Source organism: Mauremys reevesii, linkage group 7 (assembly GCF_016161935.1).
Source record: "Mauremys reevesii isolate NIE-2019 linkage group 7, ASM1616193v1, whole genome shotgun sequence".
NCBI classification, from domain to species: domain Eukaryota; kingdom Metazoa; phylum Chordata; order Testudines; family Geoemydidae; genus Mauremys; species Mauremys reevesii.
Genome location: NC_052629.1, coordinates 76,605,374 through 76,631,212, shown reverse-complemented (window position 1 = coordinate 76,631,212; position 25,839 = coordinate 76,605,374). Strand labels below are relative to the sequence as shown.

Sequence of the window (25,839 nt, the reverse complement as noted above, 5' to 3'; positions counted from 1 at the left end):
CAGGTGGGGGGGGGGAAGAAGAGAGGGCCCAGGGCTGGGATGGCAGGGAGGGGTGCGGGTCAGGGCGGGGAGAGGGCCCAGGGCTGGGACAGCAAGGGCCGGAGGGGGGGGAAGCAAAAATCCTAGAGCCAGCCCTGCACAGAAGCCCACGAGATGAAAGCCTCAGTAGGCTCACCCCAGACAAACTCCCACTGTTAGCCGCCACTGTTCGCAGCTCAGGTGGTTTGCTGCTGACTGCCTTTTTATAACAGTCAGGCCCACTCAAGGCCCACCTGGAACAAAGCACTCCTAGTTCACACTTTTCAAACAAACAATCAAGCACATGGTCAAACTGACAAACTGTCCCCTGCAACAGACACTCAGATACTCACCAACACAGCCCCCCTCATGCAGCACTTAGTGTATCTCCTCTCAGACAGATCCCAGGCAAATTCCCGCTGTTCACCGCTCAGCTGGTTTGCTGCTGACTGCCTTTTTATAACAGTCAAGTCCACTCAAGGGCCACCTGGAACAAAGCACTCCCAATTCACACTTTTAATCTTAAAAACAGCCCCATGTTTGGCTGGCGAATGAGACCCCTTTGTATAGTGAATGGGAGTGCAATCAGGAGCACCCATGCCTCAGTTATTGTAATAATAATATCTAGCTCTTATGTATTGCTTGTCATCAGTAGATCTCAAAATGCTTTAAAAATGAGGTGTTATCCCCATTTTACAGAAGGGGAAACTGAGGCACAGAGAAGCAAAATGACCTCTCCACAGTCACAAGCAGGTCAGGTCTCCTGAGGTTCCATCCAGGGATTTATTGATTAGGTCACATTGCCTCCCAGCTGCCAATATAGAAGTTGGAAAGTGTATAGGCAGGTGTCCCCCCAAATACTTTCTTTGTTCAGCACTGAGTTTGGATGGTGTGCAGTGAACGAAGAGCAGGGCCACATATAAAAATTAGGATGGATAACAATAAATATTGAACTGTTGCCTCCTTCGCTGAGCATTGTCCATCCTGCATATTGAATGAGGCAAATATCCAGTGGAAAAAATAGCTTGTGACAATGCCTTTAAACATTGTGATCATGCAGTTATGCAGATGCACAAGGAGGCAGAGTTAAGATTGTGCAAAGCATGTTAATTTAATCATTTCCTGGCTTTTGAGTGCTTCACTGTTCAGCCTTAATGTTATTTTAATCTCATTTTCTGTATGGAACCTCCTAGGTTTATTAAAAAGAAATTGAAATTCTTGTTACAAAAGAGCAGCCATATGATATGGAAAGGCATGTGTGAACAGAGATCAGGGATCCTGCCTCAATTATTGCACAGTGTATTGCAGAGCATTCTACTGCTGTCTAGCAGACAGCACAATATTTTCTTCTGCCCTTCAGTTAATGCTGTCAAAGAAATTAAAGGAAATGAGTAAGGTTTTGTCAAGTGTATTAGTAGGTGAAATAAAAATTAATTAATATTAAGATAAATTCATGGAGGATAGATAAGTTCATTGAGGATAGGTCCATCAATGGCTACTAGCCAGGATGGGCAGGAGTGGTATCCCTAGCCCCTGTTTGTCAGAAGCTGGGAAGGATGACAGGGGGTGGATCACTTGATGATTACCTGTTCTGTTCATTCCCTCTGGGGCACCTGGCATTGGCCACTGTCGGATGATAGGATACTGGGCTAGATGGACCTTTGGTCTGACACAGTATGCCCATTCTTATGTTAATCAGAAAGCTGATCTATTTAATAAATGAGGGTGTGTGAAATTTATGAGGGTTCAAAAATGGTTGTAATCCTAACAAGAAAATAAAGGCTGAGATAATTGACCAAGTCAAGCAAGACTCCTCACTAGAGTTACCACCTGGCTGGTATTTGACTGGCCTGGCCTGTTTTTTTTTTTTTATGGATTTGCCAGTTGCCAGAAAAATAATTTAATCTAATCTATCTATCTATCTATCTATCTATAAAAATCTGCTGGGATTTTTAACATGGTCTAAATGTTTGCATTATTATCACAATACACTGGGATAGCTAATGTTAAAAGTTTCTCTGTCCAGCTAAAGATGCTGCAGTTTTCCCACTTCCTCAATGTAAGCAATAACAGATCAAAACTCTTTGAAAATACAGCAGCTGCCTGCCCACCAATAATAAAATCATGTACAGAGGGAAATAAAAAAAAACTTGCAAGTGCACTGCACAGGTGTGAGAGAGGGTTTGAGTCACATATGTGGGATATTAATCAATCTTATCTCTATGTGTAAACTCTGTATCTACTATAAGTGGCTACGGAGGAAGGTTGTGGAGTTGCTTTGTGGTTGGGGCTGTGCCAGGCTTGCCTTGTGGGAAGGGTGCTGGGTTTTTTGCATTTCAGAGATGGTAACCCTCCCCCTTCTCCCCACTCAGGCCAGTCCCCCACAGCTGCCCCCCATACTCCAGCTAGATCCCCACACTCAGGCCCCTCACCCCCTGCCACTCTGGCTAGGCCCCCAAAGCCAGGCCCCTTGCCACCCCTACTCCAGCCAGACCCCCACAACTCCTTCACACACCCTCCCACTCTGGCTAGCCCTTCCAACCAGATCTCCATTTGCACTTAAAAAGTTGGATTATATAGGGAGCTCAGCCTACATGATGAGCAATTAAGTGCATCACTCTCTAGCAGAAAGTAGGAAGACTTTGTAAACACAGTTATCAATAGCCTAGAAATGGAGAAGGAGGAACAGTCAGAAAATATTGACCATAGAAAGGTATGGAGTACATGGCACCTGGGATGGGGTGTCCACCCCACACAAGCCCTGAGCAAGTTAATGTGGGTCAGGAGCAGGGGCGGCTCTAGAAATCGGGCTGCCCCAAGCAGCGCGGAGCGCTGCGCCGCCCTTCCCCGGTCCCGCGGCGGGTCCCCTCTTCCCGCGGCTCCGGTGGACCTGCCGCAGGCATGCCGGCGGGAGCTCCACCGGAGCCAAATGCCGCCCCCCCGGGAAACGGCCGCCCCAAGCGCCTGCTTGGCGCGCTGGTGTCTAGAGCCGCCCCTGGTCAGGAGGAGCCAATTTACCGTAGACACTGCACTGGGAGGGGAACCAGGGATTGATAGCACCTAATGGCAGATAAAGTGCAGCTGGGATAGGATTTTAAAGCCAGGAAGGGTGCATAAGGATGAGGTTTGCAGTTGTTTCCTTTGTTTTTTTTGGCAGGGGGACTTGAACCTGGGACCTCTGTAGCTTAGTATATGAGCCTCTACTGTATGAGCTAAAAGCCATATGGCTCTTAGCTAAGGCTGTAGAGCAGACTCATTAATCACTCTCTAAGTGGTCTCGGTGCCATGGGATGGGACAGAACATCACACCCAGAAAGTGTGTGGGTCACACCTAGGGAAGGGGAGATGGCTTGGGACAAGGAGGTGCTGTGCTGTAGAGGGAGAATAGGCCCTGGGGCCCTGCCTGGACTAGGGAGTTGTACAAGAGGCCCAAAGAGATGAAGTAGCCATGGGAAGAGGAGGAAGCTGTAGTGGTAAACCAGGAGCTAGTGGGGAGGAACCCAGGGAAACAACAACATGGCCTGAGACTGAGCAGACCTATGTGGCTAGTCTTAAGCCACCTGGGCTGGAGCCTGGTGGGCTTGGATTCCCCTACTAGGTGCTGCCATAGGACCTGGAGTTGGAACAGAAGACTGAGAAGGCAAGGGGGACTCTGTTACCCTTGAAGGTGGGGGGGATCACAAGGTGAACTGGCCAGGGGGCTGAATCACAAAAAGGGAGCACCTTGAGTCATGGGAAAAGATAGAGAGGGGGCCATAGCATGAGTAACTGATGGAAGAGGGTCTCAGATGGAGGCAAGAGCTAATTCCCACACCTAGCCCAAGGAAGTGCACTTGCAGTGAGTGGAACCCCTTCACAATGCCTGATGCCAAACTCATCTCTGCTGTAACATCCCTGACTTTGGTAAGGTTACCCTGGTCATGAGCTTGGCCTCTAGAGCATGAAGAAACAGTGAAAGATGTTTTTGAGAAGTCTAGGAAAACCCTGGGATAGGAAGAGAAACATGAATGCAGTACTGATCTCCAAAAAAGGACAGGAGAATGATCCTGGCAATTACTCTCTGCAGACTTTTAGCTATTCCATTATTTTGCCAAACATAAGAATTCCTAGGCTGTCTCCAAGCCAAGTTCCGCCAAGTCGGGTATCCTGGGGCTGCCATGAGATGCTGCAGAGGAAAGTAAGAATCCTGCACAGTAGCAGATGTGGGAAAACCTGACCCCCCTCATTAGGTCTCATCCTGGCCTCTAATAGAGATGGGGTTAAGTCCTAAAGCATGAGGTTTAATTACTCTGTCCAAAGTTTGTGTTGTCACTAATTATGACAGCTATGGATGGTCTTGATATCTTATAAATAACCAATCCATTTTTAAATCTTAAGTCTTTGTCTCAATGACATCCTGTAGTGGTGAGTTCTGCAGTCTAATTACAGACTGTGAGGGGGAAAATTCCTTTTATCAGTTTTGGATTTCTTACCTTTTAACTTTGTGTCTCTTGTCCTTGTATTATGAGACAGGGAGAACACCTGCTCCTTATCTGCCTTCTGGAGACCAGATGGGTGATGGAATAGCTTTTATTGGACCAACTTCTGTTGGTGAGAGACAAGTTTTGAGTACCCCGAGGAAGCTCTGTATCTTGAAAGCTTGTCTCTCTCATCAACAGAAGCTGGTCCAATAAAAGCTATTACCTCACACACCTTGTCTCTCTCATATCCTGGGACCGACCTGGCTACAACTACACTGCATATATTTCTCTAGAATAGATCAGTCATTATTTTATATGTGTTTATCATCTCCCCTCTTATTCATCTCCTTTCTAAGGTGACAAGCCCAGTCTTTCCAATCTCTCTTCCTGGGAGTTTCTCCAGACCCTGGATCATTCCCGTCACCATTCTCTGAACAGCAGTTCTGCAATATCCTATGTGAAATGGGGTGTTTAGTAACACACGCAGATGGGGCCACACCATTGTTTTATATAAAAGTAGTAGAATAGTCTCCATATTCTTCTCCATCCCATTTCCTATGCAGCCAAACTACAGCTGGGTGAAATTTTTCAACAGAAAACTTTTTTCCACCAAAAAAATGTGGGTTTGGGTCAGCTGAAACATTTTTCAAATTCCTGTCAAAGCTACTGAATGGTTTTGGTGGTGGGTGGGGGACAAAATGTGTTAAACTTGTTTTTTAATTTGGACATTTTCAAAATAATGTTTTGGGGTTTTTTAATTCAAAATGACTTTTTTTGTTTTGAATTTTATTTGTTTTATTTTAAAGTGGAGGCAAACCAAAAAAGAAAGCATTTTAGTTTTAGGTAGAACAAAACATTTAATTCTACCTGAGACAAATGTCTTCTTTTTCAGTTCAGCCACCAAACTGAAGAATCAATTATTTCCACAGTGCTAACCTGAACATCTCTTTAGCTTGTTTGACTGCACCTGCCCATGGAGCAGCACTCTCCACTGAGCTGTCCTACAGTGACACCTAGATCTCTTTCTTGTGTTGATGCAGTTAAATTGGACCCCGAAAGATGTCATGTAGCTTAACTTGCTCCAAAGTGCGTAACTTTGCACTTGCCAACAGTGAACTGCATTTGCTGTCATATTGTCTATTCCCTTAGCTTGGTTAGGTTTCCCTGAAGTTCTGCGCAGTCCCCTCTGTCCTAACCTAAATAGCTTTGTGTCCTCAGCAAACTTTGCTACCTTACTGCTCACCTGCCTCTCCAACCATCTCTATAGAGCCATAAGAATTAAGGAGCATATTTACAGAAAACAAAGATTGGTAAAACACCTCAGTGATGCCAGAGTTCAGGTGTATCAGACCTCTCATCAGAGTTCAGGCGCTGCTGTGCTGCACTCTATCATCAGAAAGCCCCATTGTACTGAACTTGTGCCTCTCCCTGGAACAGGATGACCAGACTCCCCAGTGTTAGTGGGACCGTCCTGATATTAGGGGCCAGGGCCGCCCAGAGGATTCCGGGGGCCCGGGGTCTTCAGCGGCGGGGGGCCCTTCCATTCCAGGACCCGCCGCCGAAGTTCCCCGAAGACCCGCGGCGGGAGCCCCTCGCCGCCGAATTACCGCCGAAGCGGGACCCGCCACTGAAGTGCAGCCCGGTCTTCGGCGGTAATTCGGCGGAGGGGGGCCCCCGCCGTGGGTCTTCGGGGCACTTGGCGGCGGGTCCCGGAACGGAAGGGGCCCCCCGCCGCCGAAGACCGGGCTGCGCTTCGGCGGCGGGTCCCGCTTCCCCCCCGCCCCAGCCCGGCCCCAGCCTCTTACCCCCGGCTCCCTCCTCACCCGGAGTCTCAGCGCCTCGCCGGAACAGCCGCAGCGTGCGGCCGGCGGGGCCTGAGCCCCGCTCCGCTCAGAGCCGCGTGGGGAGGGGGCGGGGCTGGGAGCTCCACGCCGAGCGGAGGGAGCCGAGCTCAGCCCGGAGCTCCCAGCCCCGCCCCCTCCCCACGCAGCTCGGAGCGGGTCGGGGCTCAGGGGCCCCGGCAGAGACTCGGCGCTTGATGCGCTGAGGCTCCAGGAGAGGGGCGGAGGCGGGAGCCTCCGCTGTTCTCTTGGGGGCCCCTGCGGAGCCCGGGGCCTGGGGCAAATTGCCCCCTTTGCCCCCCCCTCTGGGCGGCCCTGTTAGGGGCTTAGCCTTTGGCTTATATACGCAACTATACCCCTCCCCACTGGAAAAATAGCATCCTGAATTTTCCACACTTGCTATCTGGTCACCCTACCCTGAAAGCAGAGGCATGTTATTAGACAGGCATAGCCCCTGGGCTTTAGCCTGCCTCTGGGTCTGGTTGCAGCCAGCACCACAGCTGAGCACAGAGCAATGGAAATAGAGAACATTCACGCAGGCTGCTCTGTGCTAAGGGTTTTGCAGCAGTAGCTTGCGTCAAACTGCTGGACAAAGCGCTGGTGACCACTGCGGGGACCAGTGCTGCACACTAGTCCCCAGAGTGGGGGAGAATGGACGGCCCAGGTGATCCGTGAGGCCATTTTTATCTGGCAAGTGTCATTGCTGCCCACCACATTGCACCGAGTCCTTGTGGACTACAATCCCCAAGCTGCACTGGGGTGTGTGACACTGGAAACGGAGCTAGAGGAGAAGCAGCTGTGCAGTGCTTTCCTGGCTGGACTCAGCAGGAGCAAGCTTGGCTGGACGCCCTGTGCAGTGTTTCTTCGATTACAATGACAGCGTGTCCTGAGGAGGCAGCAGAAGACAGGCAGCGAACCCCCCCGGGCATCCCTCCCTCCCCCTTTGTCTAGGCTTCGCAAAGCAGCCACTGACGCTGGGTTCCTGCCAGAGCTGCGAAGCAGGGCCTCCCGAGCGCAGCTGGGAGAACCAAACAGGTTGGTCCCTTTGAGTCTCTCTCTGTCCCCGACGTTCAGCCACCCCAAGGAACCTGCCCCCTCTGGCTGTGGCGCTTCTTGGCCACCTCCAAGACATCTCCTAGGCATAGCGAGTGGAGTGGGGTCTGCAAGGAAGGGTGCCCAAGCGAGAGATGTGCCTGGTCTCCCTCTCGCAGCGAGCTGCCAGTGTTCCAGTGCGGGGAGGGGCTCCTCCTGTGTTGGGGGTGAAGGCAGGGTCAGGGTGGGGCAAGGATAGTGAGGGGAAAACAGGGGCATCCCTGCACCCCCGGCTGTGCTTCTGTTTGGTCTTACCCCATCTCAGTTTGGGAGTGGGTGTGGAGGATGGGGGCAGACAACACAAGCCCAGATCAGTGCTGGTGGAAGGTGCCAGGCTGGGAGCCCTGAAGCCTAAAGAACAAGCACAGCCCCCAGAAGCACCAGGGCATGCTCCTCCCCCATTACCCAATGGCCCTCATGCCCAGGTGCTGGGCCATGCCAGTGACAGCGGTGGATTTCCAGTGGCGGTGGTCTTGATGTCCACACCTGCCCACAAAGCCCATTTCCCACAGCCCACCTAACTAGATGGGAAGTGTGATCACAACCATCTTGGGGCAAAGTCAAACCAGCAGCCCAAAGGCTCCGCATCCCATTCCCTGTGTCTGTCACCGGTGAAATCCCACTGCTGGGAAGTGACCAGTGAGAGCCCTCAAGCTGAGCGCAGCAGAGACCTCGTCAGCTCTTTCCAGCTGGGCCAGTCAGAGAAACCACTGCAGCCCTGGCCCTTGCAGTGCTAAGTGATGCCTCTGCCTGCCAACTCCGCAGCTGGGGGACCCTTGCTGCCAGCGCCCAGAGAATCCATAAGTGGCTACCGACAGAGGTTTGCAGCGACTGGAAAGGGAAGTGGCAGGACTTAGGGTTAGATCTGCCATGGCTGGAAGCAGCAGCTGTGCTGGACAGTACCTGGTGTGCTAGAGCAAGGCTGCGTGAGAAGCTTCCAGCAGTGCTGCACTTTTTAAAGAGAACTAAAAATTCACTGTAACTTAGGTACACGTGACCATGACTTGATTGCATTTATAATGCGCATGCAGAGTAATGATCAGACCAGTGATATGTACCCTTGGTGCTTTAATAGTGCTGTATTCACAAAACTGAAAACAATTATGAGCCAAATCAGCCGGGAGGATGAATTTAATCAGAAAAATGGAAATGATAACAGGGAATCATTTCAGAACATTGTTAGCAGATGCCCGAAAAGCCACAGTCAAGGAGGGTAGGCTGTACTGGTTAAAAAAGCTGACCTGGTTTAGAGGGGAAGTGAGGGCAGCTATTAAAAAAATACAACAAATGGAGGAAAAGAGAAGTTGATAGTAATGAATATAAATCAGAAGTTAAGAATTGTAGAAAACTGATAGGGAAGCCAAGGGACACAAGAAACCTATAGCCGCAGAGTCAAGGACAATGAGGTGTTAAAATATATTGTGCATAAAAAGCATCCTGGCAATAGTCTTGGTCCATTACTTAATGGACACGGTCGACTCATCAGTAATAATGGCAGAAGTGCTTAATAAATATTGCTGTTCTGTATTTGGGGGGGATCAGATGATATAGTCTCATCACATAGTAATTACACTCTTTCCATTTCACTAGTATCTCTGGCGGATGTGGAACAGTAGCTACTAACGTTAGCCATTTTTAAATCAGCAGGTAGAACTTGCATCCAGGAGTTTCAAAAGGGCTGGCTGAGGAGCATGCTGGACTATTAATACTGATTTTTTAAAATAAGTCGTGGAGCAATAGGGAAATTCCAGAGGAGTGGAAGAACACTAATGTTGTGCCAAATTTTAAAATTGACCCAGGTAATTATAGGCTGGTCAGCCTGACATGGACGCTGGGCAAGAGAATGGAGCAAGAGAATGATATGAGACTTGATTAATAAGGAATTAAAGGAGGTTAATTAATGCAAATCAATGGGTTTATGGAAAATAGATCCAATCAAGCTACCTTGATATATTTTCAAGTTTGGTTAATAAAGGTTGATGTAATATGTTAGACTTTTCTAAGGTGTTTGACTTGGCACCACGTGACATTTTGATTACCTAGGGTTACCTAGGGAAGTGGTGGAATCTCCATCCTTAGATGTTTTTAAGGCCTAGCTTGACGAAGTCCTGGCTGGGATGATTTAGATGGGGTTGGTCCTGTTTTGAGCAGGGGGTTGGACTAGATGACCTCCTGAGGTCTCTCCCAACCCTAATCTTCTATGATTCTATGATTAAAAAAAAATAAAATGATATAAGATATACATGGTTCACATTAAATGGACTAAAAACTGGCTAACTGACAGGTCTCAATATAACTGTAAACTGGGAATCATCATCGAGCGGGTGTGTTTCCATTGGGGATCAGTTCTTGGCCCTAAGCTATTCAACATTTTTATCAATGACCTGGAAGAAAACAAAATCAGGGATAAAGTTTGCAGATGACCCAAAAATTGAAGGAGTGGTAAATAATGAAGAGGACGGGTCACTGATCCAGTGTGATTTAGCTTACTTGGTAAACTGGCTGCAAGTAAACAATATGTGTTTTAATACAGCTAAATGTAATGGTACACATCTAGGAACAAAGAATGCAGTGCATACTTACAGAATGGGGGACTCTATCCTGAGAAGCAGTGACTCTGAAAAAGATGTGGCCCTGGTCTACACTGTGGGGGTGGGGGTGGGGGGTGGAATCGATCTAAATTACGCAACTTCAGCTATATGAATAACGTAGCTGAAGTCAACATACTTAGATCGACTTACTGTGGTGTCTTCACTGCGGTGAGTTGACTGCTGCCCCGTGGTTTCCCCAGGAATTGAAATTTGGGGGGGGTGTTAGAATTTACAGGGGGGGGGGTTGTCAGGACCGATGAGATATATAAAAGAGATATGAATAAAGTAAATGTTTTGTTAGGATAATGCAAATTTAATATAAGGATAATGCAAGTTACACCAAAACATATAACAGGTCTAGATTTCTAAAAACGTATAATTTTTTTAAAAAAATGTATTTAATATAAATTGACTTTTGAAAAGTAAGCCATCATGGGATACGAGGGAAGGCCTCTCATGGATCAGTAACTGGTTAAAAGATGGGAAACAAAGGGTAAGAATAAATTATCAGTTTTCAGAATGGAGAGAGATAAATAGTGGTATCCCTGTGGGGTTGGTACTGGGACCATTACTGTTCAACATACTCATAAATGATCTGGAAAAATGGGTAAACAGTGAGGTGACAAAATTTGCAGATGGTACAAAACTATTCCAGATAGTTAAGTCCCAGGCAGACTGCGAAATGTTACAAAGGGATCTCACAAAACTGGGTGACTGGGCAACAAAAATGGCAGATGAAATTCAATGTTGATAAATGCAAAGTAATGCACATTGGAAAACAATCTCAACTATACATACAAAATGAAGGAGTCTGAATTAGCTGTTAACACTCAAGAAAGAGATCTTGGAGTCATTGTGGTTAGTTCTCTGAAAACATCCACTCAATGTGCAGCGGCAGTCAATGAGTCCCAACATTCTGTTTGCTTTTTTAAAAAGAACAGATGTACTTGTGGCACCTTAGAGACAAACAAATTTATCTGAGCATAAGCTTTTGTGGGCTCCAGCCCACTTCATCGGATGTAGCCCACAAAAGCTTACGCTCAAATAAATTTGTTAGTCTCTAAGGTGCTACAAGTACTCCTGTTCTTTTTGCAGCTACAGACTAACACAGCTGCTACTCTGAAACCTTTTCTTTTTTTAAGAAAGGGATAGATAATAAGACAGAAAATATCATATTGCCTCTATATAAATCCATGGTATGTGTACACCTTGAATAGTGTGTGCAGATCTGGTCACCTCATCCCAAAAAAGATATATTGGAAATGGAAAAGGTACAGAGATGGGCAACTAAAATGATTAGGAGTATGAAACAGGAGGAGAAATTAAAATGACTGGGAATTTTCAGCTTAGAAAAGAGACGACTGGGGTGGGGGGGGTATGATAGAGGTCTATAAAATCTTGACTGGTGTGAAGAAAGTGAATAAGGAAATGTTATTTAATCCTTCACATAAGACAAGAACTAGCAGTCACCCAATGAAATTAATAGGCAGCAGGTTTTAAAAAAACAAAAGAGAGTACATCTTCACACAACATAAAGTCAACCCGTGGAACTCTTTGCCAGGGGATGCTGTGAAGACCAAAACTATAACAGGATTTTAAAAAGAACTAGATAAATTCCTGGAGAATAGGTCCATCAGTGGCTATTAGCCAGGATGGGGAGGGATGCAACACCATGCTCTGAGTGTCCCTAGCCTGTTTGCCAGAAGCTGGGAATGGGCAACAGGGAATGGATCACTTGATGGTTACCTGTTCTGTTCATTCCCTCTGAAGCACCTGGCCTTGACCACTGTTGTAAGACAGGGTACTGGGCTATATGGGCCATTTGGTCTGACCCAGTATGACCATTCTTATGTAAAAATTAATTATAATAATAAAAATGTTTAGTACAGAAACTCCCCAACATAATGACCTCTCAAGATAGCAACAATGTGAGATGATAACCTTGGCAAATAATGCATTTTAAAAATCGTGGCCTACTAGGAAACATCTTTATATAAGTTTCCATTCCCAGTCACAAATCTAGCATTCTGGAGCAAAGTCACTAAAATCTAGTCCAACAAACGAATGTTTATTTAACATGCCCCTTATTTAAGCCATCAGAGGTGCTTTCACGTGAGTACACCTCCCAGGTGGGGGGCAAGAAGGCACCTTACTCGTTCCTCCAGCTGCTCACTCTTCGCTCTGGCCACGGCTGTTCGTTGTGCTACCGTTCACTCCACCGCTCTGTTGCCAATGGCCCTGCGCAGTCACGTTCTGCTGCCCCCTGCCACTGTGACCTCTGCAAGTTGGTCTCTTGAGGTTCCACCAGCTCTCAGTGATTTCAGCTGAGCTCTCAGTGGGGGAACCTCGCTGCTAGTGCAGTCTGGGCTGTCTTTTACACAAAAGCACTGTACCCACAGGAGCACTGTTCCCACAGCAGGACTAAGCACTTAGACCTGATTGTCAGTGATTTCAGCTACAGTGGTCACTTAACAGAACAAAAGACTATCTATGGAGCCTAATCATCTCTGTCTTAAACAGTGGAGAGGGACAGGACCCCACCCTCTCTTTTGATGCCCTCAATCAGCACAAGCTAAGTACAGTCCTACTTCCCTTTACTCATACAATAAGAACAACAACATTTCATTCCCAACCCCCCCCCCCCCGCATTCAAGTGATTTGTAACCCAAACCCAGCCAAAATCTATCACTTGGGCAACACAGCTCTGTTTGCTGGATACCTAGGTAGATTAGGTGTGAATGTAAATACAATCTGGTCTTGAAGCCTTTCCCCCAACCTCATCATTAGCTGTCAAGGAGAGCTCATTTAGACTTTGCTTACTAATCATCATTTGAAATTATTAGGTTGGCCAACATCACTGAAATGAATGCACTGACATTGTCATAAAAAACAACAGTTGTATAAGGAAGCTAGTCTATGTTCATACCTTTCAAATCTATTATACTTTCAGATACACATATTTTATCATACACTGTATATGCTTTTAAAGTGTGTATTAATGTTTCAATTTCAATTCAAATTTCCAAACAGTCACTAAATTGGCATGTTTCAGAGTAGCAGCCGTGTTAGTCTGTATCCGCAAAAAGAACAGGATTTGAGCATAAGCTTTTGTGGGCCCACTTCATCGGATGCATAAAATGGAACTTATAGTGAGGAGATATATATACATACAGAGAACATGAAAAGGTGGGAGTTGCCCTACCAACTCTAAGATGCTAATTAATTAAGATGTGCTATTGTCAGCTGGAGAAAAAAATCTTTTGTAGTGATAATCAAGATGGCCCATTTAAGACAGTTTGACAAGAAGGTGAGAGGATACTTAACATGGGGAAATAGATTAAATGTGTGTAATGGCTCAGCCATTCCCATTCTCTATTTAAGCCTAAACTGATTGTATCTAGTTTGCATATTAATTCAAGTTCAGCAGTTTCTTGTTGGAGTCTGTATTTGAAGCTGTTCTGTTGCAAAATTGCCACCTTTAAATCTGTTACTGAGTGGCCAGAGAGGTTGAAGTGTTCTCCTAGTGGTTTTTGAATGTTATGATTCCTGATGTCAGATTTGTGTCCATTTATTCTTTTGCGTAGAGACTGACTGGTTTGGCCAATGTACATGGCAGAGGGGCATTGCTGGCACATGATGGCATATATCACATTGGTAGATGTGCTGGTGAACGAGCCCCTGATGGCGTGGCTAATGTGATTGGGTCCTATTATGGTGTCACTTGAATAGATATGTGGACAGAGTTGGCATTGGGCTTTGTTGCAAGGATAGATTCCTGGGTTAGTGTTTTTGTTCTGTGGTGTGTGGTTGCTGGTGAGTATGTGCTTCAGGTCGGGGGGGCTGTCTGTAAGCGAGGACAGGTCTCTCTCCCAAGATCTGTGAGAGTGAGGGATCATCTTTCAGGATAGGTTGTAGATCTTTGATGATGCGCTGGAGAGGTTTTAGTTGGGGGATGAAGGTAACGGCTAGTGCCGTTCTGTTATTTTCTATGTTGGGCCTGTCTTATAGTAGGTGACTTCTGGGTACTCTTCTGGCTCTATCAATCTGTTTTTTTCACTTCGACAGGTGGGTATTGTAGTTGTAAGATCGCTTGATAGAGATTTTGTAGGTGTTTGTCTCTGTCTGGGGGATTGGAGCAAATGCGGTTGTATCTTAGAGCTTGGCTGTAGACAATGGACTGTGAGGTATGTCCTGGATGGAAGCTGGAGGCATGTTGGTAAGTATAGCGGTCAGTAGGTTTCCGGTATAGGGTGGTGTTTATGTGACCATCGCTTATTAGCACAGTAGTGTCAAGGAAATGGATCTCTTGTGTGGATTGGTCTAGGCTGAGGTTGATGGTGGGATGGAAATTGTTGAAATCATGGTGGAATTCCTCAAGGCCTTCTTTTCCATGGGTCTAGATGATGAAGATGTCATCAGTGTAGCGCAAGTAGAGTAGGGGCGTTAGGAGATGAGAGCTAAGGAAGCGTTGTTCTAAGTCAGCCATAAAAATGTTGGCATACTGTGGGGCCACGCAGGTACCCATAGCAGTGCCACTGACTTGAAGGTATATATTGTCCCCAAATGTGAAATAGTTGTGGGTGAGGACAAAGTTCAGTCACCAGATTTGGTATGTAACTAGTTAAAAAATCTGGGGGGGGGGTGTTGGGGAAATTCAAGGGGGGTGTAGGGAAATCACTGCTGCTGCCTCTCCCCTGTCGACTCTGCCTGTGCGCTGGAGTACAGGAATCGACGGGAGAGGGCTTGTGGGTCGATTTATCATGTCTAGACTAGACGCGATAAATTGATTCCCGCTGGATCGATCGCTGTCCGCCGATCCGGCAGGTAGTGTAGACATACCCATGAGCTCCCTGTGTAACAAGCAAATGTGAGCCTGGAATGCATAAACAGAGGAATCTTGAGTAAGAGTCAAGGTTATTTTATCTCTCTACTTGGCATTGGTATGACCGCTGCTGGAATCTTGTGTCCAGTTCTGGTGCCCACAACTCAAGCAGGATATTGGTAAATTGGAGAGGTTTCAGAGATGAGCCATGAGAATGATTAAAGGAGTAAAAACTATGCCTTATAGTGATAGACTCTGTCCATTTAGCTTAACAAAGAGAAGGTTTAAGGTGACATAATTACTCTCTATAAGTACATGGCGAACAAATATTTAACAATGGGCTCTTCAGTCTAGCAGACTGCACTATACAGCTCGGCAAATTCAGACTGGTAATAAGGTGTACATTTTTAACAGGGAGCGCAATTCACCATTGGAACCATTTACCCTGGGTCGTGGTGGATTCTCCATCACCGACAATTTTTAAATCAAGATTGAATACTTTTCTAAAAGATCTGCTCTAGGAATTATCATGGGGCAGTTCTCTGGCCTGTGCTATGTGGGAAGTCAGACCAGATGATCACAAAGGTCCCTTCTGGCCTTGGCATCTCAGAATCAAAAGCCCTTCCAAATGGGAGTCAATTGATAAGGCCCACCTGATAGTGGTAGTAGCAGATACACACTTGTCCCTCAAGTGCTGCCTTTCACTTTTTGCATTTGATTTTGCTGCAGAGAACTGTAGGTGAAAGAGGGAGGGAGTATTTCAGCACAGGAATTAAAGAGGGCAAAAGTTCGTTTGTTTAGCTGTTTATTGCCCCAGAGCCAATGCCACCGTCATTAGAGCTGTAACTCATTAAACAGAATGACAGCTGTAAGATGCCTTCAAATAGTCAACAGGAACATGATCTGAAAGCGGGGAGACGTGGAGACGTGTTTTGTACAAATGGCTGCATTTCAGAATTGTGGAAAATCAGTTAATCCTTTGGGGCCCCAGCCAGGATCTGAGGTCAGAGCTTCCCCTGTGATAGCTGATGCCTTGCCACCCTTAATGCAGCCAAGATGCATGTAGTTCCTTGAGTTGTGCTAAGCATTGTGCAAGCCACTGTTGCAGAAGCAGCACAGAGCCCTGAATGCTGGTTTTTTCAGACTGTGTTTAAGGACAGGAGATGATGCAAACTGTTGAGGCAAACTACAGAGCTCAGAGTCTGCACTGTGGCAAATGGCCTCACACACGTCTCAAATAAAGACAGTAAAGCTAAAGCACCAGGGCTAGGCCCAGATCAGGTTCATGCACTGCCTTCAGGTCCCACTTTTGCTCTCAGTTCCCTTTGCTAGTTCCTGAAATGTGCCTGTTTCGGAGAGAAGAAATGAATCTGTTTGTCTGGCCTGAGTATGCAGTGTTGTTGTAGCCGTGTCAGTCCCAGTATATTAGAGATCCAAGGTGTTGGTGTCACTAAGTATGACTCTAGGTAACTCAGGAGGGTGGAAAACCACAGTGTCAATGAGGCCTGAATAAACCAAAGCGCTTCCATGTTTGAACTTTAATCGACCTAACAGGCCAGCAACAGAGAATGGTTATCAGTTGCAACACCTGTACCAGAAGGTAATAATGAGGCCTGCTATAATGAGGCCTGCTTGCTCCTGGCTAAGGGGCAAAATAACAGATCAAAGAAAGTAAGACAAGATAACAGTTCACAGAAGAGTTACTAACGAGCTAGATTGGTTTTTGCCAAGTATGACTTAACTGCTTAATGTAATTGCTACTGCAAAGTGTATCTGCTGCATTGGGAATGAAAGGTGGGGAGAGAGGGGGAGTGGGGGGGGGAATAGAAGAGGCTTAGTTAAAGTTATGTATAAAAAGAGAAAAAGCTGCTTGTAGCTGTGTGCTTGATTTGAGATGCCTCTGTTTCCTTGCACCGCTTTGAGATCTCAAATAAACTTTGTCTGCTTCTCCACCTTGGTGTGTTTATTGGAGCGAAGCACACTGGGCAACGAACCTTCCCTGTTGCTGTCCTCGGGCATTCTGTGCCGGCAACAAAGGTGTGCGAGGTAATATCTTGTATTGGACCAACTTCTGTTGGGGAGAGAGACAAACTTTCTAGCTATACAGAGCTCTTCTGCAAGTCTGGAAAAGGTACTCAGTGTCACAGCTAAATACGAAGTGGAGCAGGTTGTTAAGCACAAGTAGCTAATGGTGCCTTGCAATATGTGTTAACTACTTATGTCTGTCCTTAGTGTAATTCCAGCCAAAGCAGGCCTGCCACTTTGTGCACTGCTGTGATAGACCTTCATTGATCCAGATTCTATTTCAGACTCTGCTCTGCCCACGAGCAGAAAATGAATGAGTCTGATATCCAGCCACGGCCGGCTCCAGGCCCCAGCACGCCAAGCACATGCTTGGGGTGGCATGCCACGGGGGGCGCTCCGCCGGTCGCCGGGAGGGCAGCAGGCGGCTCCGGTGGACCTCCCGCAGGCACGCCTGCGGAGGGTCTGCTGGTCCCGCGGCTCCGGTGGACCTCCCGCAAGCGTGCCTGCGGAGGGCGGCTCCGGTGGACCTCCCGCAGGCGTGCCTGCGGATGCTCCACCGGAGCCACGGAACCAGCGGACCCTCCGCAGGCATTCCTGCGGGAGGTCCACCGGAGCTGCGGGACCGGCGACCGCCAGAGCACCCCCCGCAGCGTGCCGCCGTGCTTGGGGCGGCGAAATTGCTAGAGCCGCCCCTATATCCAGCCTCCAGGGCTTTATATTCTGCCATTCAGAACATTTGGGCCCTGTAAAGTTATAAGGGGATACCTACCATCCCACTGAGATCAGAGACCAGCAGCTGGCTGGCTGATTTAGCTCTGCTGCTGCAGCTGGGAGAGAGCTGCACCTTAACTCGCTGATCCTCATAGAAGGAGGAGCAGGAAATGGAGCGGGGGCTGCAATACCTGTCAGAGACTACGGCAGCTGCTGGGCGGAACTGCTCTAAGAGACAAATGGACAGCGCCAGAGTGTGGGAAGACCTGTTACCACAAGGCTCTGAGGTAAGAGCCAGGAGCTTTTGGGGTGATGAACTTACAGATGTGAGGGACAGAGGTAGGGAAGATTGATCTTGTTTGTTGAGGAGACTTGAATAAAACAAATAGAAACCACCTTCCCTGGTTTCGGTGAGAAGGTTTACGGCAGAATTCCCGCAAGTGCAAGCCTAGGCAGCCAGAAAGGGGGGCTATAAAACAGGCCCCATCCTTTAAAGTGTTAAAGGTGGCAGCTCAATTCGCCCAACAGGTCTTGAGCCTGTCCCCGTGACTTCAGTGGGCTCAGACACCCCCCCCCCCGCCCATGTGTTCATGTGCCACTGCTGTGCTGTGAATCCTATGTGTGCAAACATAAACCATGCCACTGCGCCCAGTGGCCCTTTGGCTCATGCTCTTACCTGGTCTCTGCAGCCATGCATGGGATCCATGGGCACACCTGGCATCAACCTCACTTAAAGAACAGGAGTACTTGTGGCACCTTAGAGACTAACAAATTTATTTCAGCATGAGCTTTCGTGGGCTACAGCTCACTTCTTCGGATGCATAGAATGGAACACACAGACAGAAGATATTTATACATACAGAGAACATGAAAAGGTGGAAGTACCCATACCAACTAAGAGGCTAGTCAATTGAGATGAGCTATCATAGCAGCAGGAGAAAAAAAACTTTGAAGTGATAATCGAGAGGACCCATAGATGGTGTGAGGAGAACTCAACATGGGGAAATAGATTCAATTAGTGTAATGACCCAACGATTCCCAGTCTCTGTTTAAACCTAAGTTAATTGTATCTAATTTGCGTATTAATTCGAGTTCAGCAGTTTCTCTTTGGAGTCTGTTTTTGAAGTTTTTTTGTTGCAAAATTGCCTCCTTCAAGTCTGTCACTGAGTGGTTAGAGAGGTTGAAGTGTTCTCCCACTGGTTTTTGAATGTTATGATTCCTGATGTCAGATTTGTGTCCATTTATTCTTTTGCGTAGAGACTGTCCGGTTTGGCCAATGTACATGGCAGAGGGACATTGCTGGCACATGATGGCATATATCACGTTGGTAGATGTGCAGGTGAACGAGCCCCTGATGGCGTGGCTGATGCGGTTAGGTCCTATGATGTTGTCAGTTGAATAGTGTGGCAAATTCAGGCCAATTAGCTACCTGGAGAGGGGTAACGATTAGCCCGGAAGGCTTAGCCAGCAAAATAAGGTTCAGCTGGGGCAGGGGTTAGGAAGCAACTAATCAGGTTCAGCTGGCCCCAGTTGCTAGAGACCTTTTTAAACCCTCCCTGACAAGGAAGCTGGGAGGGGGGAAGGAGGATGAGAGAAGCAGGGCAGCTGCCAGCAAGGAGGGACAGCTGAGCTCTGAGACTCGCTGCAGGACGGAGGGCATTCTCCCCAAGTGGGGGGGGAAGAAACAAGAGCTAGGGGGCGGGCTGAGAAGGAATCAGCCCGGCCTTGTGAGATTGAGAAGGGTTTTTTTTCCCTTGTGCCCTAGCCTGTGTCTCTGAGGCTGGGAAGGACTGAGCTGACAAACAGAGGGGCAGGTATTTTGCCACACGTGGTGTCAGGAATGGGATCGCCCAGTGGGTGAGGCTCCATGGCAAGCCGTAACTGGGCAGGGTGAAGACCACAAAAAAAAAAAATTTCTCTAAAATGGAGGATGTGCTGAAGGCACTGATGCAGGCCACTGCGGCCCAACAAGAGGCTACCAGAGTGCAGGTGGCTGCCCAGCGGGAGTCCGTACGGGTACAACAGGAGACCAACCAGCTGTTGATGAGCCAGACAGCCCAAGATCGAGCAAACCTGACCGAGGTAGTGAATCAGTTGAAGGCCCTGACCACAATGACGCAGGGGGCCCAGGGGACCCGACCGCTACGGGCAAGCAACTACTTGCAGAAGATGGTACCAGAGGACGATGTAGAGGCATATCTCCTTGCGTTCGAGAGGATGGCCGGGCGGGAGGCCTGGCCACAGGACCAGTGGGCCGGTCTGCTGGCTCCATTTCTATGCGGGGAGGCCCAGAAAGCCTACTTTGACATGCCCGCGGAAGCAGCCATGGATTACTCTCGGCTGAAGGCGGAGATCCTGGTGAGGGCAGGCCTGACACCTGCCATAAGGGCCCAGCGCTTCCACGAGTGGAAGTACCGGGAGGACAAACCCCCGAGGTCCCAGCTATTCGATCTGATACACCTTGCTCGGAAGTGGCTCCGCCCCGAGGCCCATGGTCCGGAGAAGGTATTAGAACTACTGGTATTGGACAGATACATGAGAGGGTTGCCGCCGGACATACGGGGGTGGGTCTGCCAAAACGACCCCTCCTCTTATGATGATCTGGTTGCTCTCGTGGAGAGACATTTGGCAGCCCAAGAACTATCTCAGACCCCCGGGGGAGGGAGGCGCCAATATCGGAGGCCAGCCTCTACACCGAGGCCCCCGTTCGCCCCAGCCCCGGGCCGGAAAATGGAGGGGAGGCAGGAGGTGAAGGAACCACCAGCAGTCCCGGAAAGACTGGAGGACTGGGGAAGAAGGGCTCCGGGAATGCGTCCCAGCAGCCCGAAAAATAGGGGGCTGCCCAAGGGGGGGTACCGATGTTATGCCTGTGGTGAACTAGGGCACATTGCTGCCCAATGCCCTACCCTTGGGGAGCCTATGCAGTGCGAACTAGGGGAAATAGGGGGACCGTGCGGGCTAATCAGTCTGGTCGGGGACACGATGGTCCCTCATAGATACACTCGGCCCGTTAAGCTGAACGGGATAGGGACCACAGCATTAATAGACTCAGGCAGTGCGATTACGCTGGTCTCTGGGAAGCTGGTCAGACCGGGCCAACTATCCCAGGCCAAGCGCTCGGGAATATCCTGTGTACATGGGGATGTCGGCTACTACCCGACCGTCCCTGTACGCATTGAGGTGCTCGGAAACCCCACCGAGGTGACGGTAGGAGTCGTTCCGAAACTCCCTTACCCTGTCCTTATCGGACGAGACTTCCCGGGATTTGATGGCCTACTCCCCGGGAAAGAGGAGGAAGGGTGGGAGAACCCTGGGGCCCCAGGGGCGGCCCCGATGGGGGACCCTCTCCCCGCTTTCCACGAGTTTGGCCAGGACGTGTTCTCCCCACCGGGGAAGCCCAGGAAACCTCGGAGGGAACGGAGGGCCGACAAAAGGAGGGGGACGAGGATCCTGACCCGGTACCTGACGCCTACATTGGTGGGGGAAAGAAGGGGCGCAGCTGACAGCGGGGCCAGGCCAGCCGACTCCAGCCCAGTTATTGGGCCGGGTTCCCCGAAGGCTATCTCTGAGGGGGAGGGGGAGGAGGACCCCCCCGAAATGGGGCCCATAGGGGCCGCACGTGGGACTTTTGGTCAGGATCAGGCCAATGATCCCCTATACCACAACATTTTTAAAGAAGTAGTCGAGGTGAATGGGGTCCCGGTGGAGGGAAGAGCTAAGGGACCAGGACCGTATTACATGATTAAAAAGGATTTGCTGTATAGAGTAGTCCGGGTCCAAGAGCGAGTCATCGAACAACTCTTGGTCCCCCGGAAGCATCAAAGGGCGGTAATGGACCTGGCCCACAGTCATCTGTTCGGGGCCCATCTAGGGATGGATAAGACCCTCGACCGGGTTCTACAGAGGTTTTTTTGGCCTGGCATTTATGCAGCCGTCCGGCAGTATTGTTCCTCCTGTCCGGAGTGCCAACTACATGGGCCCCGACCATACTTACGGGCCCCTCTGGTCCCTCTACCAATTATTGAGATCCCGTTCGAGCGTATAGCTATGGACATAGTGGGGCCATTAGAAAAGTCAGCCCGGGGCCATCGGTACATCCTAGTAGTATTGGATTATGCCACCCGATACCCCGAGGCCATCCCCCTGCGGAATACCATGTCCAAGTCCATAGCCAAAGAATTAGTCCAGATATTCTCCAGAGTAGGGATACCTAGGGAGATCCTGACAGACCAAGGGACCCCCTTTGTTTCCAAGCTGATGAAGGACTTGTGTGACCTGCTCCACATACGGACCCTCCGAACGTCGGTCTACCACCCCCAGACCGATGGCCTCGTTGAACGCTTTAACAAAACGTTGAAAAACATGTTGCGGAAGGTGATCAGCTGCGATGGAAAAGACTGGGACACCCTGCTACCATACGTGCTGTTTGCCGTCCGGGAGGTTCCTCAGGCCTCCACGGGATTCTCCCCCTTCGAGCTGCTATATGGTCGGCACCCCAGGGGCATACTGGACCTGGCTAAAGAAGACTGGGAAGAGCAGCCAAACCCGGGGAGAAACATTGTGGAACATGTGCTACAAATGAGAGACCGAATCGCCAGGGTCACCCCCCTAGTACGCGAACACATGGAGAAGGCCCAAGGGGCACAGCGGACCTACTACAACCGTCAAGCAAAGGCCCGGAAGTTCCAGGTGGGGGACCGGGTAATGGTGCTCATACCCACGGCAGAGAGCAAGCTCCTGGCCAGATGGCAGGGACCCTATGAGGTAATTGAGGCAGTAGGGGAAGTTAACTACAAGGTCCGGCAGCCAGGTTGCCGGAAGCTGGAGCAGATCTATCACATAAATCTGCTGAAACCCTGGCAGGATAGAGAAACCCTGGTAACGGTGTTGGGGGCGCCACCCCCTAAAGACGATCAGCCCAACCAGGTGGGAATATCCCTGGAGCTGACCCCAGAACAACGATCCGAGGCGGTCAGCCTGGTCAAACGCAACCAAGACGTGTTCTTGGAGAAGCCCGGTAGAACTACAGAAGTTCACCATCACATCTTCACAGAGCCCGGGGTGAAGGTGCACGTCAAGCCATACCGGATCCCGGAGGCCAAAAGAGAGGAAATTCGGAAAGAGGTCAGGAAGATGCTGGCCCTAGGGGTTATTGAAGAGTCTCATAGCCAGTGGTCCAGTCCCGTGGTTCTGGTGCCAAAACCAGATGGCAGTATGAGGTTCTGCAACGACTTCCGCAAGCTGAACGAGGTATCCCGATTTGACGCCTACCCCTTTGTTGCATTACAAGAGCAGGAACAGAGCCCAAGCAGAGAGAGACAGCGTGTGTGTGTATACATCTCTCTTTATTCATTTCCCAGCATGCTCTTATATACAATATGGTAGTCAATCAATTACTAATTGATTAATCAAATCAACACAGCTGCAGCTGTAACCCATAGGGTAATTATCCTACACACCTGTATCCCATTTACAATTAGCTGGCCAATGAGAACAAGCCCAAGGCCAGTCCTTCACACACAACTCCCAGCATAATCAGCTCAGTATCTCACATTCTAATCCCACATCTCCCCCCTCTAATAAAAATAAAAAGGAGGGAAAGGAAAAGAGGATAAAAAACATTCACAAAACATTTCCAACTTATAACAACATAACACCACAATCTATATCACAATACACAACCACTAAATAATCTGTAGAGTATCTTTATTCCACTCCAGCAGGCTCTTATAATTATCATCCTGCTCACATTTCTTTTCCCACACCTCCCCCCTGTATTCAAAAATCAAAAGGAGAGGGGAAAAGAAAGAGAAGAAGAAAACATTTCCAACTCATATCAGCATAACACTATAACCTATCACAAATCAAAATTAAAACTTTATACCTGTTTTCAAGAGTTACTCTATTTTGTAGTGCAGAACAGTAAACAGAATAGTCCAAACTCTGCCTTGCACCTTAGACAACCTAAAAAAAAATAGTTCAAGTTCCCTATACAGAAGGGTGCTTCAACACTCAAATTCTATAACAAACAAAAACAAAACACAACAAACAAATGATATAAATTCTGCAGGATTCCCCCCTCTCTGTTGCACACCAACTTGTGCTATTACCAGAGTATCCCTCAGATGTCAGGTGATCAAACTGACACTGAGGGTGGGGGGAGATCCTAGACACATCAAACCACATAACAACACAACAACAATTCTGGCCAGAAAACAGACAACATAAAACATAACAGAGAACACAAAACATCATGGTACACTAAATACCTATATAACCACACAAATTTTCTTTCAGACACAAAAATCATTTCAAACGAGTAACTCATTCACGGAGGATCAGACTGAAAAAGTCCTGGTAGAGCTAACAAACAGCTCTCCTCCGGGGGCTCCGGTTCCGCGACGTCTGAGTGCGTCTCGTGAGGCTCCTCCGCATCTGCCTGCCGTCGCTCCGGAGGACGCAGCCAAGGCCGGACCCACTTCGCTGGTATCCACCTGGGACCTGCATCAGTGGCAACACACGCATAACCCCTGCCCCATGTTAGCAAGTCAACTGGTCCTTTCCATATTTGCTGCTGATAATCAAACCACTTGACCAAGGGTCGGGGGGCCGTACCCTGCTCTTCCCCAGTCATCCCGCTGATATGTTTAATTGCAGGGGGCACCTGGTTGTTTTTACCAACATGTAACCAGTTAAGTACATAAAGAGCTTTCAGTAAGCGAGCGGCAGGCGTCTTGTCCAAAGCGTCTGCCAGTTCACTACGAATCCCCCCTTTTTGTCTTAAGAGGAGCGCCTTCAAAGAGGCGTGAGCACGCTCAATAATAGCTTGCCCAGTAGAATTGCCAGGTACACCCGTAGAATGCTGCACACCCCAGTGGGAAAGAAACTGGGCAGTGCGATGAGAAACATAACCCCCGCCATTATCAGTCTTAATGAGGGCAGGAACCCCCATCACAGCAAAGCATGCTTGCCAATGCTTAATCACATCACGAGAGCAAGTAGAGGCCATAGCTGTCGCCCAAATAAAGCCAGAAAAGGTATCAATGGTAACATGAATATTGCGCAAGGTGCCAAACTCAGCAAACGTGGTAACATCAGACTGCCAAACTTGAAGTGACAATAGGCCACGGGGATTAACACCAGATACAAGGGGCAACACATGCTGTTGACAATCAGGGCAGGAGGCCACGATAGCACGAAGCGTCAGTAATAGAAATCGCAAACTGACGTGCTAAAGCACGGGCAGACTGATGAAAAAATTCATGGGAAACCCGTGCCTGGGCAAATGAATTCGGAACATGGGCAACGCCAACTAGCTGATCAATCAGTGCATTGCCCTCGGCAAGACCATCTTGTAATCCAGAGTGGCTCCTAATATGCATAACAAAATAAGGGCATCGTCGAGCATTTAAGAGATGCCATAACTGAAGAAGAGCAGTCCATAAAACAGAATTCGTAACACGGCCCAACAGGGAGCGTTCTAAACGTTGAAGCACACCTACAGCATATAGAGAATCACTGACAATATTCAAAGGGGTATCGGGCCATTTTTCAAAGGTGCGAACAATAGCACGGCTCTAGAACCTGCAGGAGCCTTCAGCAAGAACAAACTCGTGATGCCAATGGCCGTCAATAAACCAAAGAAGTCCTGCACGCTGGGCACTGCCGCTGGCATCGGTGAAAACAGTGAGACCAGCAACTGGACTAGACCGCAACATTAGGGCTTTTTCCAGAGGAAGCGTGGTAGCAAAAATTCGGTCGAGGAAAATGGCTACTGAAGTAACCGGCGTAATCCATGGTGGCAAGTACAAAAGAAAGGTGAGTAGCAAGCAACTGAGTCACAGTAACATCATCAAAGGGCAAATAAATAGTATGAGGGTCAATACCTGCAATGGCCAGCAAACGGCATCGGGCCATATAAATGAGATGAGCAATCGCATCAAGCCGCGTAGTCACAGTCGTGGTATAGTGCGAAGGTGGAAAAAGCCATTCAATGCCCACCAGTGGATCGGAAAGGGCCTCATGCCATTGAAAAAGTAAAGCTTCCAAAGAGGCATCTTTAGAAAAAATTGCCAAAAAAATGGGCAAGTCCGGATAAATACGCCCCGAATAACGTGTTGCAAGTTTATCTGCAATATTTCGTAAGGCAACCTGGTGCTGACTCTGCAGAGAGCGAGGTTCATCCGGAGCACGTCCGCCTTGAAGCAGTTGAACCAAGGGCGCAAGATCCTCATTAGTTATACCACAAAGACCGCGAACCCACTGCAAATCGCCCACCA

General features: G+C 48.5%; 1 protein-coding gene across 4 annotated transcripts in view; it reads left to right on the top strand.

Annotated features, from left to right (window-relative positions):
- Positions 1-7,103: 7,103 nt before the first annotated feature.
- MON1A (MON1 homolog A, secretory trafficking associated) overlaps positions 7,104-25,839 on the top strand; it is a 60,834-nt gene continuing 42,098 nt past the window's right edge. For all 4 annotated transcript variants that reach the window (XR_005582905.1, XR_005582906.1, XM_039481929.1 and 1 more), the window contains exon 1: positions 7,104-7,354. The gene's annotated coding sequence lies outside the window, so the exon portion shown is untranslated. The remainder of the gene's footprint in view (positions 7,355-25,839) is intronic.